This window comes from Cottoperca gobio, chromosome 9, assembly GCF_900634415.1.
Source record: "Cottoperca gobio chromosome 9, fCotGob3.1, whole genome shotgun sequence".
Taxonomy (NCBI): domain Eukaryota; kingdom Metazoa; phylum Chordata; class Actinopteri; order Perciformes; family Bovichtidae; genus Cottoperca; species Cottoperca gobio.
In genome coordinates this window covers 23,786,623-23,800,423 of record NC_041363.1, presented here as the reverse complement: position 1 = coordinate 23,800,423, position 13,801 = coordinate 23,786,623, and the positions used below count along the sequence as shown (strand labels likewise).

At 39.3% G+C, this 13,801-nt stretch overlaps 1 long non-coding RNA gene across 1 annotated transcript in view; it reads right to left on the bottom strand.

Annotated features, from left to right (window-relative positions):
- Positions 1-245: 245 nt before the first annotated feature.
- LOC115013282 (uncharacterized) overlaps positions 246-13,801 on the bottom strand; it is a 30,535-nt gene continuing 16,979 nt past the window's right edge. Inside the window, exons 2-3 of the long non-coding RNA XR_003832785.1 lie at positions 10,400-10,444; positions 246-296 (exon numbers count right to left, since the gene is read on the bottom strand). This is a non-coding gene — a long non-coding RNA (uncharacterized LOC115013282). The remainder of the gene's footprint in view (positions 297-10,399; positions 10,445-13,801) is intronic.

Here is a 13,801-nt window from a genome sequence, read left to right as displayed (position 1 = left end):
ATGGTAATATTTTAAAAATGTATTAATATGAACAAAAACTCAGATTCCACCATATTTTAAGGGTAAACTCAGCTCTGACAACAAAACACACACACACACACACACACACACACACACACACACACATCTGTTGCCGATTTTGTGATTATTTATCTTCATCCGTAAACCCTCAACACCCAAATGACCTTGTTGCTGAGCATCATCATTCAATTAAAAAGAAAGTTCATATTGAGGTGACTCACCAGTCTGTTGTCAAACGGCACTCTCTCATTGGATAATGTCCCAAAGATTGTTTGCTGAAGAGAGGAAAGAGAAGGTTCTGTTACTTTTATGCACGCACTAAAACACGGTGAGAAATCATGAATCTTCTGTATTGATCAGCAACACTGCTCATTTTATGCAACGAGGCGGGGAAGTCACACAATCATTGATTCTCCAAGGAAAGTATACTGAGCATGCCTGTTTTTCTCCAAATAGCCAATTAATAGCTATTAAACTTGGACTTGGGGTTAGTCATAGAACACATAAGGTTTACAAAGAGGCTTTCTGAGGTTTCTGCTTCCCAATAAGGCCATAGACGTGGTGAAGCTTTGTGGTGTATAGCAATACAATATAGCAAGCAACTAGATCTGCCTTGCCATCGCACCCTGCTCTACATTCCCAAACAACTAAACTGCATTGTCAATACAGTTTAGAGGGAAACGTATTTAGTTTTATTTGACGTATCAAAGATATGCATACAGTATCAGCCCTCAGAAGTCACAAACAGAAACAGAGGAGGACACATGTTGGGATATTAAGGCATGTTGTTCTGATATTTTTAGACTGAATGTCTTTGAATTTGCCAATTTCTAGCCAATAAATACATAATATATTAAATAAGATATGTAGTATTTCATTACCTGAATTATGTCTAGCATGCCGAGGGGAAAAGGACCATCATATGAGTAGATAAATTACTTATATCAATTTGTGATTTAACAATTAAATAATTAAATAAGTTCAAAAGTCTAAAATGTTTTTGAGGAAACCTCTGTATTTCTACGGTCCCTGCAACAGTCCTGAACCTGAGTTTTGCTGTAGTTCAATTTATGCAATATATGTAATAAATGTTAACACATAGGTCTATGAGTGCCAATGGGAACACCGTTTGACCTTTCTCTATTGTGACTAGTCCTCTTTGACAGTACAAAGCCATATATTATTGGCTCTCCACTAAACAACAGTCGCCCCCATCGCAGCCAAGTCTGTCGGACACAACTGATCCAACAAGGTAAAACAAATAAATCCTTTGGCAACAAGCAGCAACCGAGCAGAAACCTGCTGAGCTGTGGCCATTGTAACTCGCACAATGTGACAGCGAAGGGGGGAAATAATGACGCTAATAAAAAAACTCCAAATTTATTGCTGTGGGACAGGTGCCTTTGCAGCGAGTCACATGCGTTTAATGTGGACCTGAATGTGGGCGGCAAGTGCACGCTAATTCAAGTTGAAGTTTTAAAAACAGAAAGAGCCAACAGAGCAGAAATAAGTGCTTCCCATTTGCAAGTCAGACGGTGATCCGACACTGAACAAAGAGACGTACAGCAGCCAGATCTCAGGGTGTTCCTCCAAACAGGCTTATAGTCTCTACATGCAGAAATATCACTGGATTAAAAGAAACAAGGCAAGCTCAAGCATGTAATTAACAGTGTTTGTCCCCGCATTCAGAGGCAAGGAGTCGAAACTATAAACAAATAGGAATTATAGAGAGCAAACACAAGTGATTTTACAGACTGTTGATTCAGCTCTCTTGTGATTAGCACCCACAACTCTTTAGTTTTACAAATTAATCACTGAGAGAACTGCAGCCAGCGAAAGAAAAAGGTACATTCTACTTATTTATGCCTTTTTTTTCTTAATTTGAACTCAGTAGCTCCCCGAGTAGGAATAAAAAGTCAAAACTCAAATATAACGTTTCAAATCTTCTGCCTATTGTCCAGCAGACAGAAACATCTGAAAATGACCCTGCAGCGCCTGCTTCCATGTGCTGCTGTCAGGGTGGGCATTCACTCAACTTTAATCTCCTCAAGTTGAGCACTGGCAGGGGTTTATGGGTAAAAGCCCACAGCTGCATGCTGTTGCATAACTCAGCCCTATTAGCCAACCTGTTTCTCTGTGACACAGAAACAGGAAATCAATGGGAAGGGCCACTTTTGATGCTGCCACGCTAGATGTTTTTGATGTTGTGTTGTGTTTATTCGCCTCTTGGTCGACATGGACATTCGTAACATGCGAGTGTGTGTTCGATTTAGTGTAGCTATGTGCACACTTTTATGTTTGTGTGTAATCACGCTTCTGCAGAAGAAACCTTGAGGATGTTTTTACTGAATATTAGGGTCAAACATATGCTGAGATAAAAAAAAAAAAGGAAATGATCTCTTCTCAGGAAATGACTTGCCTGATGCTATAATAACGTATAGAGGAAATCCTCTTAAACCATATTAGTGAAAAGAGGGATTTAATCGATTAAATCCTGGAGGTTGCGAGCCGTTTGCATTATCTAGCCAGAGGATCAAGTGATCAACTCATATTTCACAAATTCTGAATACAGTCTTCCTTTACTGTACGAGCCATCACACAGCGCTGTAGCAGACCATACTGGCATGAATAAGGCTCGTAATAGCCAATATAATTTACAAGCCGCTTGCATAGTACCAGCAGAATTGGTACATTTGAGCTCTTCATCAGATGGCCTCCTGCGTCGGGTGTGCACATTTTGTCACGGCTTGACCAGTGTAATCTGGGACCTTTTTGACCCTCTGCTATACCAGCGTACTAGCTATTCCAAAGTATCACTTATCCTTATTAGTTATTAATACAGACTCAGGCTGAGTTCTATGAATTATTTATGGGGTAGTGCAGAGACTAATTGAATAGAAAGAACAGATTGTACAGGTCATCGTTTCAGTGTGCTTTTTTTTAGGAATTACGAGGGGGAAGCAGTGAGGGCTGCGGCAAGAAAAGTCACAAGGTTATTTGTTTCAGATTGCAGCCACTGACAGGGCATCCACAAACAGCCTGAATATGAAGTAATCCTGTTTGAGTACCAAATCCTTTAACGCGATTATACAGAGAAATGTAGAGTTTCTGTGCCGCCTACAATGTCTTTCTTAAGAACATCAAATCAAACTTCATGCAGTAATTCGCAATGTTAACGCTTTCTTGTTCCAAAATATTTCCTTGTATTTTGTAGGAAGATGCTTGGACTGATTACAAATCCAGTCGTCGGCTGTGTGTAAAACAGGATAAATAGTAAGGCCGCATTAAGACCGACCTGAGCAGTGCGTGAAAATGCAGACTTGTCGTTTATTGGAATGGAGCCAGTTTGTCGACGCAGCAGGGTTTCCATAAACGCTTCATCGTTCTCTACACTGATGGCGACAGTGAGTTTAACGCATTGAAACATCACAAAGAAAGAACAAAGTAAATATCATCCCTGGTCATTTCAACACTAATTTTTCTAAAACTAACTCGTATAAGTTGTTGCCAAGGCTGAAATATGTGGTTGCTATGTTTAGGCACCTTATATTTTGAGTAATTAAGATACTATGCGGTTCTACTGTCAGCTTAATAATGAAAATGTGACAGAGTTGAATAAAAGCTTTATTGCAGTAACCAAACAAAAGCATTTGTCTTTACAGAACTCTTAAGTGTTCTCAGTTAACGTTTCATTCAGGTTCATCTGATGCTTTGACAAGTTGTATCAATTTGCACATTTGTTAGTGATGTTAATCAAACCTTTTACCCCACAGACAAACAACCTAATTTACTTCGCCGCTGCGTCTAAAACACAAGTAAACACGCATGCAGCATTGTCTGGTTCCAGTTCTGATTCTAACAGGAACACTGAAATAGAACTAATGCAACTAATATTACAAATGCATTTATTTTTGGCTGCTCGTTTTGCTATTTGTTGTCCATATTTATTTCAGGTTATTAAAAGTGGTAGCGACTAATTTCTAGAAATGGTTGCCAATGGCAACTTGGCAAACGTTACTGTCGAGCCCTGACTGGAGAAAACAGTTTATTGCCAAAGCCACTTAGATTGAGAGAAAGTAAGTCAAATGGAGAATGACACAGGAAGGATGACATGAGGAAGGAAGCAATAAACAAGCGCACATCTAGCAAACAGGGAACCCTTTAGACCGTCCACTGTGCCACTCAGCACTTTCCTTTCCAGTCATAAGATAATTGCTTTGGACCTCAGAGCAGTACTACTACCTGTGACCTCTGACCTGTGTCTCACAAAGCTGCTGATAGAAGATGACCACTGGGAGACCTCTGATCTACGACATCGGAAAACTGGGTTATTGTCTCGATGACAGGGACTGGCCTGAACTCAAAGTGACCCAGTAAAGCTGGATTTCTATGTTACAACCAAGCAGAAACCCTTAGCCTTTGACCCCACTGACTGCTCCTCTTCCTCCTAAACGATTAGGATTCTGTTGTTCACATACACTATGTCGAATTAGTTATGCGTTTCTCTGATTTAAATCTGCTTATTAACCCTGTAAAGAATTTGATTTGCTTTTGTACAGCTTTTGCCAAGAATTGTGTCAAGGAGATCCTGCAGAGGTTGCTACTTATTGTACTGTAGTCATCAAAATGCTGTTGAAGCAATGGTTGCATGAGCTAGATATGAAACAACTTTATATTTCAACATGATTCAGCCTTGTTATAATAGACACCTAGAGGTCTTCTAACCTGGAAATCAAAACCCCTTGATTCTTGACTGAATTCCACATGCCACTCTAAATTGCTGGTGAATTAAATATGAGATTTTTCTAAAGTCAGTGACATCAGGTTTGCTAATTATCAAATAGTAGTCAAATGTTTAAACCTGAGCTGTTATCAGCTGTTCCAACGGCTTTATGATGCATAAGAAAGCTGTTGTGTAAGAATGTTTCGAGGCCAAGCTGTTCAGTACAGATTTATTTGGAGTATCTGGAGGACCTTTCACTACAAAGAAACTTCAACTTACGTAACAACAACCATCTCAAAAAGAAACGGGGAGCCAGTGCCAGCTCAGATTAGGTCAAGAATATACACTGCAAAACATCTCCATCTAAAAATCCCCAAATATTGTCAAATCTCTTAAACTCCATTTATGCTTCTGCTGAAAGAATTTCAAACTTCAATTCACCCCGAAGCAATTTCAGGTCAAAGTTTCTTTCAACTTTATCCAACCCTATTAGGACTGACATTTTTTGCAGTGCATGATATCCTGAGACGTCCAAAACATCTCGCGTTACCTGTACAATATGTTGAGCCTTGGCAGGGTGTCATGTGATGTTATTACAAAACTTGGTCAAAGTTTATGTAATTTGCAGACAGCTGCCCCTGCCCTAGTTTGAAAACACTTCTGGAGCATGTGACTCAGCATGAACCAGGTCATAAGCGAATCATGCTGCTGAGTGATTGTGTATTTATAGCCAGTTCTGTTTTTGATATTGGTCAGAGATTGACTACTATACGTTTTAATTTCTCCAAGCTCTAGTTCTGATTTCTGTCAAGGCTTAGAATGACAGTAAAATATGTATATCTATAGATGTGCAATTAAAAAGACTTAATAGACCGGACTTGATCAAAACGCATCACAAAATCCATCATACTTTACTATTTGATTGTTCAAAAGAGAACAGATTAAGGTATTTTCTTCATACATTCAAAATGATAGTATTATAGTAGTGAAATGCTGTTCAAATCACGATTAATAAAAGTGTTCTTCGTCTCTCTGCTTCGACTCTAAACGCCTGAAATAACACAGGAGACTGAAGCTCCGCTCTTTCAGAGGAAACATAATCACATCAGAAAGTGTTTACAAAGCTGACTACACAATTGTTTAAATTAGAAAATAATCCTGTGAGCTTTAATGCGGAGATGGCATGCATAGTAGGTCTGGGAGGAAATTAAAATGGAATCAGGCCTCGGAAGAAAGCCTCGTAGGAAACAAATTTGTCAATCGAGAGGGAAAAGGGGGTCGCCCTGTGGATTTACTGACCAGTCGGGAAGTAAACAGCAACCAGTTGTATAATGTGAAGCTAACAGACAAGTGCACATACAGAGTAGTGGATGGTGAAGATATACAATTTTTTTAAATGCCTTTGCCAACTGTCACAGAAATCAGCTACATTTCTTTACATTTCATTTCATGAATGTTTTCGACTCATGAATATTTGTCTGTCAACAGGATTACAGAAGAAATACTGGCCTGATTTTCATGGATTTCTTTGTGGACGGGTGTAGCAAGAACCCATTACATGGAGAGTATCCGAATTACGGAGAGCATACAAGAATTATGTTTCACTTTCGTTAACGTTGCAAAATAGAACATTTCTGCTGCATTCATGTGGTGTCAGAATAATCCAAAAAACTAGTTGCAGAACATGTACAGCCCATAACAAAGATGCAAAGGGTTGGTCATATTGCCACTGGCAAGGGGAGATTAAGATAGGTGTTCAGACTGAAAAAGAAAATGCAAGAAGCTCTATTGGTGGGGGTGTTTCAGGCACCGGTGAGACATGTCACAAACTGAGAAGTTCACATCTTTATCCACTTTAAATCCCTTTGTTGTTGTTATCCTCTATCAATGTCCGTACATGCACTGCAGCATCATAGATACATAATCAAATACTTTCTGATTGGTAAGTCAATCTCATTCACTCTCTCAATTTTGGACAAAAAAAACAAAAAACTGAACAGTGATGAATCTTGAAATATTGCAAAGGTCAAAGTTCAACTCTAAAGACTTCTGCATGAAGCAAAGCAGGTACGATCGATTTGTGGCAGCGAGCAAATGTGTCTCACTCCGTTCATTACTGAAATGAATGGTGAAAGGATTTTACTATGATTGCACCTTTAGTTATCCTATCCAAACAAAGCTAACAGGGGAGTGATGGTGAGGGATATCAGTCCCATTTGCACACATCCACACCGCCCAGAGGAGAAGTCTCATCAGGCATGATAAGTGAAAACACCTGTGTGAGTTAGACTTTAAAGATGGGCAGACAGACAGGCTGCAAAAGAGTAAAATATGCACTTACTATAGAAACAAATGACTGTGAGAACAAAATAGCCAACTACTGAAAATGTCTTGATATTGATATATATTACAAATGTCCCTTTCTGTTGAAAACACTACAGCCTGAATCAGAAGAGGTGTCTCGTGATATCGACCGAGTACATTGGTGTGAAAAATGGTCTTTTCCCATGAAATATGTTGAGTCTCTGCTGACTTGAAGTCTGTGCGTGTGTAGCGGTTTGTTTTCCAGCGCTGGCTTGTGTTCCCCGCCTGGAGAACTCCCTAACAGGCGTGAAGCCATCAGTCTTCAGAGCGGAACAGTAGCAGTTCTGTAACCGCTGCCCCGAGTCTTTACCAACGCCATCTATCATGGAAAGGATAAGTTCTAAACATTATTCAACAGCTGAAATGTCAAACCTGCACTGTACTCCTCTTCTAAAACAAACCTTTGTGTCCATCTGACACAAAGGTTGTGATTATTATTCTCTTTTTATTATTTCCCCATATTGTAAAATGTGGGATTTTCATGTTGTTGTACTGCTGTAAAGTTGTGAAACTACAAGTATGAACCTGGAAATGAGCATCATATGTGACCTTTAAATCCTGAGTTAGAGAAATGAAGCGATTCTCACCTGTGACCCACTAACACACAGACTGGTGACAGACCACTTGGTGAGTTTGTTCCTTTCAAGCGGTTTTATCTGGCGCACTGCTGGAAGCGCATGGGAAAGCTGCAAACACACATTTTTATTTTAATTTTAGTAAAAATGTAATTGAACTGAACTGCTTTGAGCAGATATCAAAGATGATAGATCCTGATTGCACAATGCACATCGTGAACTAAGGCCTTTGCTTCCATCTTCTACAGATTAAATGCTATATTTCTTTCAGTTCTAATTATCTACTATTTCTTCCATTTAGTTGTGTGTATGTGGTTAATCTCCATGACGAGTCTTATGTCATTTGGTTTCTGTTATGTTTGCATGTATTATTTCACTCTTCCTTGGCCTGAGGCCTTTTAAAGAAGTACTACATGTTTGTACGGCATCTCCAGAGCTCATGTGTCTCTTTTGAAGTTCGTATTCCTTTCAATTCAATTATCAGTTGTATGGCTTATGAACTAAACCTAAGGCCTGCAGTACGACACGCCCTACTATAAATGCAAATGCAGACTTTCAAGCTATGCAAAGTCAATTTCATGCATCCAACAGGGCCTAGCCACAGTATCGTCTTTGATCTGCGTTTCCAGTCGGTCTTTGACGACTGTTATGGCAGTCCAGTCGGACCAACTTCTTGCAAGATCAAGGAATGTATTAATGTTTAGTGTAAGTATTAAAAACATACTCTTCTGAGCTGCTCTTGACAATTTATATTTTAGATTATATAATTTAGCATAAATAAATACATTAAATAACCTTCAGATGCATGGCACATAAAATCTGTGTGAAAACCAGTTTAAACTGATTTAAGCCGCTTTTAAACAATTAATAAAACCATTTTTTAAAAGGTTAATTTTGGGGGAAATCAGTAAACGGGAAAATGATGAGCCTTATGTATCACTACCTTTAGGACACAGGTGTTTTAGTATTCAAGTTTAGTTTTAGAATACTCTTCAGTTATATACATTACAATTGTCATGTGAAAGCCCTGCGTTGTCATTTATTGTCAACGGGACCCTGTAAGTCTCAAACTCTACCCTCATCCATTAAGTAGATTTCAGCAGACATACTGACCTCATGTGTCTCATGATCAATGCAGGGTGTCCTCTGCTTTGATCCTGGATGAGGTAACTGCAAGCGATACACCTCAATGCCCAGCGACCTCACAAGGCCGCTCAGTGAAACACAAACCGCCGGATTACAGACTCATTCAGGTTGTTTCATACTCACTAGACTGACAGAGGGAATTAGGAGTGTGTGAGATGAAAGATGTGTTTGGCTGCATTCTCAGACAGCCAGTGATTAGCTGAGAGGCACAGAAAGAAGAGCGAGGGGGAATCAGCCCTTTAATGAGCTCAAGTGGTCGGATTATTAATTACAGCTTCTACAAATCACATGACTATTTTGCCAGTAATTCGCCAAGATGTATTATAAATTGTTAGCCAGTATAGGAATTATCTTTGTGCTAATGAAGTTTTTATGAATGTAGTGATGTGATACCATAGATAAAAAGGATGACATTGAACAAGAAAATGTAAAAGGAAAGAGAAAGGGGGGAGGATGGCAGTCAAACAGAGAAGATCAAAGCAGTGGCCTCCAGTGTTCAGTCTTGAGTGGAAAGTGTGTGTGCGTGTGTATTTGATTTATACCATCAAAGACGTTCAAGCAGTTACCCGCAGTCCCTGCTAACACACACACACACACACACACACACACACACACACACACACACACACACACGCACACACACTTATCTTACATATCAGCTATCTCTTTGCTAACACGCTTCGGTTTGGTCAGATTATGGTTTTCTATAGATTTGATAATCAAATCTTTAGAAATGCAAATATAAGCTATAATACAGAATTTTAAGGAAGAATTGTTTAAAAATGGTTTGGTGATATATAAACACAAAAATCATCTGCAGTGTTGGATGCTAAAAGGCTTCATTGGCACACAATTATTTTGAGTGACAGCAATTATACCCTACCTTTTGCATGTGAACATTTTTAAAAGTTCAAACTGTCTTCTTCTAAAAAACTAAGTAATAGAAGTTCATAACAGTTTCAACAAATCATCCCTTAACATTGAATGCTAAAGTCTTAAAGCTTACCTACACTCAACACAGTACACGCTAAAATGCTATCTTAGTACACGCTATTACTCAATACACAGTATGCTACACTGTTAGTCTAACTCTAGCCGGGTTTCCATCCAAAGGAACTATTATTCTGAAAGGTTCCTTCTGCCCATTGCTGTCTGCGTTTCCACCGTGGTCTAAAACCACAAATATTAGGCAAATTAGTGCTGACGTGTGCGACGGTTGTTTCATAAGTTATTTTTGCGAGCGACTACTATGGCTGCCAATAAAGTCGCATGTATAAATGACCTTGTTTATCCTTTACAATGTATTTAAAAAACAATGTGTAATGCTGCATGTAAATCCTCTAACATTCCAGTTTGCTTGATCACTGTTATCATGTGATGTTTTGAGCCAAGTTATCACCACGCAATGTTTTGTGTGCTCTGAGCCGACACTGTATCATGTTTGTTTTTACAGTTGTGTGTGTGTGTGTGTGTGTGTGTGTGTGTAAGAACCTCCTGTTCCTTCAGCGTGGAGGACTCATAGACACAAACAGAAACAATGGGTCATTTAAGGTTTTGAGTGTCGACCTACCCGCTGTTTGGAGGAAGGCCTCAGCCCGAGGGGTTGGCTCCGACACTGCAGGAAGAGGAGACAAAACTATTATGGAGAACATCAAGGACACTATCATCACAAATATGTATTTTCATTTCACAGTATTTTACTGTATTTAGAGACAGTTCTGTCATTGTTAAACAAATATTAGAGGTGGAGTTCATTCACTTGTAGATCAACAATAGAAAACAGGACAATGGCGTATTCAAAGCTGTCTGCAACTGGAGTCTGCCTCCACGACTTATGGTTATGTTTAACTTAATAAAAATAAACCTTAATAATTCGGTAGGATTACAAAACCCAATAACAATGATGTCAGCCTCATTAACGTGACAAGAGATCTAACAAAATGAATGATTTTGATTTTAAAATAGAAAATATCATCTGAGGAGTAGAACAATTATTTTCTCCATTATAACAGGAGATAATTGGGCTTGATTCCCTCCTGGTTGTCCTCACTCTGAGTTGTTGTGTTCCATTAACAACCTAAATGCTGCAAAATGTAAATGGTTGCATTAAGACGAATGGAGCCATTAGTGACGTTTAAAGACGGACACGTTCACAGAGGAGACGACTAAACAAAGAATCCTAATGAGTCTTTAAAAGGCTCAACATGAAGCTCCCAAAGGAGTTATTTACAAAGACAAAACACGTTGCAGAATAGTAATGAATCTCCACACACACACACACACACACACACACACACACACACACACACGACGATATTTGATCTAGAGACTCAAAGATTTCTACACGTAGCACACACACAGACACACAGACAAATATAAACAATCGCGCACACAAACACGACTGCCAACACAAACATATGCACACATTCCCCCAAACACACACAGCACGTCTTCCAGTGGCAAAGATATCTTTTGATGTAGAGATTCTTTCCTAACACACAAACACACACTCAAACCTTAGATGATTTGATGTAAGGACTTATTGTTTCTCACCAAACAACACACACACAGCCCCCCCCCCCCACACACACACACACACACACACACACACACACACAGCCACACACAAACACACACAAACACACACACACACACATCTCTTCTACCCCAACAAAGATATCATTTGATCCAGAGAGAAAGAAACGAGGACGCAGCAGTAAACCTTCAGGAGGAAGCTGGTTTTTATTTTAAGAGCAGCACCATCTGGAGACTTTTGGGGGTATGAGGGAGAGTAGGTGTGAGATTGGGGTGAGAGAGGGTATAACTAGGGTGGGAGGGGGGTGACAGTTGAGCAGGTGGTAACGTGCTTCCCACATTTCCACTTTACACTAATGCAGCAGCTTTCAGCTGACGGGGTCGATGGCCCGGGTGGAGGTGATTTATTTATCCCAGAGGTGATTGATAGAAATGAAAAAAATCTATTTACCTTTGATACAAAGAGCCATCATGGCGTTCTGTAGCTCAAGGAGTTTTCTCATGATGGTCTTTATCAGGAAAAACTGAAACATTTTCCTTAAAGTGCCTACGAAATGATAAACATGAATTTCTACTGATGATAGTAAATGCTATTTGTGTTGTAAAATGATGTGTTATTTATGACACAATGATCGCAGTATTTAATAAATCATGATTTATAAATATAAAATATAAATATAAAGACGTCACTGTATTATTTGAGGCTACACTGATGCGTAATAATGCGTAGTAATTGCTCTTTCAATGAAGAATGTAATATTTTTTGCAATTAATGAAATACTGACATCCACGAGTAATACATTATCTGCACTCCCCTCAAACATAATGCATCTCTTCTTTGCAGGCAAGCAAGAACTAAAAAGAAGTTGAAATATGCTGACTCACTCAGAGGAGGCTGTATTATATGTGGGCGGCAACATGCTATCAACACCCTTTTTTATATTTATGGTGAATTCATTCTTTGACAAAATAATACACCTTTTTTATTATTTCACACGAAGAAATAAGTCACCTTAAGAGGGAGAAATGTGAAAACACTGAGTCAAACCTCATTGGAACATTTAATCTGCTGAGACAGACGAACACAACAGTTTTTTATTTTGGGTCATTCTGTCAAACAGAATTAAGATTAAAGACCGAGAGCAAGTTTCCATGAATAACCAAAAATATCCATCGCACTTATTGATTTCACAGTGGGACAAACCTGAGCCCTCAATATGAGCACACACACATGTTACTTAAAAAGACTTTTGCATCTAACTTGAAGACAATTTATCAACAACATATAAAAAAAAAAAATTCAATGCTTGAAATTGTAGAGTTCAACTTGCAGAAGATTAGTATCATCTGAGGGATCTCTGCCTTTATCAAAATATGGGATGTGATTTGCACTGAAATTATGACAGTGGTGAATGCACAGTATTAAAATCACAGCTAATCCATGATTATAAATCACCTGTAATATCAGCACTGAACAGCTTCTAGGCTGCAAATCTCTCAAGATATTAGACATAATTACATCCGTCTTCGACCTTTCTATCTCCCAACTCGCAGACCTTCCCGTCGCAAACTTATTTTTCTAACCTCTACTCATTTACACTTTTTCATTATCTTATTAATTCTTTAAAAGAAATCCCAGAGCAAACATATCATCCATAACTTATGAAACTGCCCAGCGTCTCCATCCTACACCTTTATTTCACCGACATCTCTCTATGTCAACATAAAAATTCAGCCTCTTCCTCGGACAGAATGATGTCTACGGTTGAGCTCCAGATATGAAACAGAAGATTTGATTGTTCTGCGGTCGAAACAAATGAAAAGTGTTTTATCCTTGGTTCTCACCAGCTGACACTTTTGCCTTTTGTTTTACTCCTGCAGACAAATGCTGTGACCTTTAGAGGAATTACACTGCGGAGAGGAGAGAGTCACAGCGGCTGTGATTGAACGTATCTTTGATGGGAGGAGAGGGGCGAGGTGAGGAGACGGCGGAGGCGATGAAAATGAGACACAGAGAGAATCACCTCGTGTCTTCCCCACCTGATCACAAGCACAACGGGATATTTTGGTTCTGACATTTTAGTTCCAGACATCTCACCTCCTCCCGTCTTTTGGGCTTGTGTCAAATGCGAAGAGAAACAGATTCTGAACCCCGCACAGACACACAAACTGTTTTGCAACATTAAGTGGATGGATGAGAGTTTGGCCTGATGGTGGCCCTGTAGAAACGGTCACATCGACACCAGGCATTTCCTGCTGTTGGGAGCGTGAATGTGCGCACCGATCTTTTCAGACAGGTCAGGAGACTCATTACAAAAGCAAAAAGTGGAGGGAAGGTCACGACATCACTGTAATCAATTGGCTTCTTTCTCTTGGGAGTGTGAACGTGTCCTCAGGTTTTCAATATTGGTCACAGAAAAACTAACAAGCAATTGAC